Source organism: Mastomys coucha, chromosome X (assembly GCF_008632895.1).
Source record: "Mastomys coucha isolate ucsf_1 chromosome X, UCSF_Mcou_1, whole genome shotgun sequence".
NCBI classification, from domain to species: Eukaryota; Metazoa; Chordata; class Mammalia; order Rodentia; family Muridae; genus Mastomys; species Mastomys coucha.
Window position 1 is genome coordinate 65569184 of NC_045030.1, and position 638 is coordinate 65569821.

Here is a 638-nt window from a genome sequence, read left to right on the forward strand (position 1 = left end):
ATATATATATATATATATATATATATATATATGATAAGGAGAGGTCATCACAATCCCCAAACTGTAGTAATGGATGGTTTTGAGACAATGTGTAGCTACTAAAACCTGAATATTGTCTACAAGAAAAACAAGTACTCAACCACCAAGCTATCTTTCCAGCCACCATTATAATTTTTAACATTGTATTTTTTGAGTACAGTCTCTTCTTTATATGTTTCTGACACTCTTCACTTAGAAATAGTATCTACATACCTTCAATATCTCAAATATAGATCCAATCCTTTATGGTTTAGCTTAACTCCCATATTTCAAAACTCACTATCAATTCTTACAACGTATATTAATTACTGCTTATTTTTACCTCCTGAGATGTATCATGAGTCTCATGAGTTTTCCACATTCTTCATTATATACTATTGATTATCATTGATTTTATTTTTAACGAAGTCTCATCACTTTAACACTTATGCCATCTTGCATATAAGCTGGAAATTTAGTGTTTGGTGGTTAAATAAATAGATTGAGTACTGATAGAAGTAGGTACTGATGACATTGTGAATACAGAGTTGAAATATATTCATTTGGTAATCTACTCCCTTTTCTTTTACTCCCTTGTAAATCTCTCTCTCTCTCTCTCT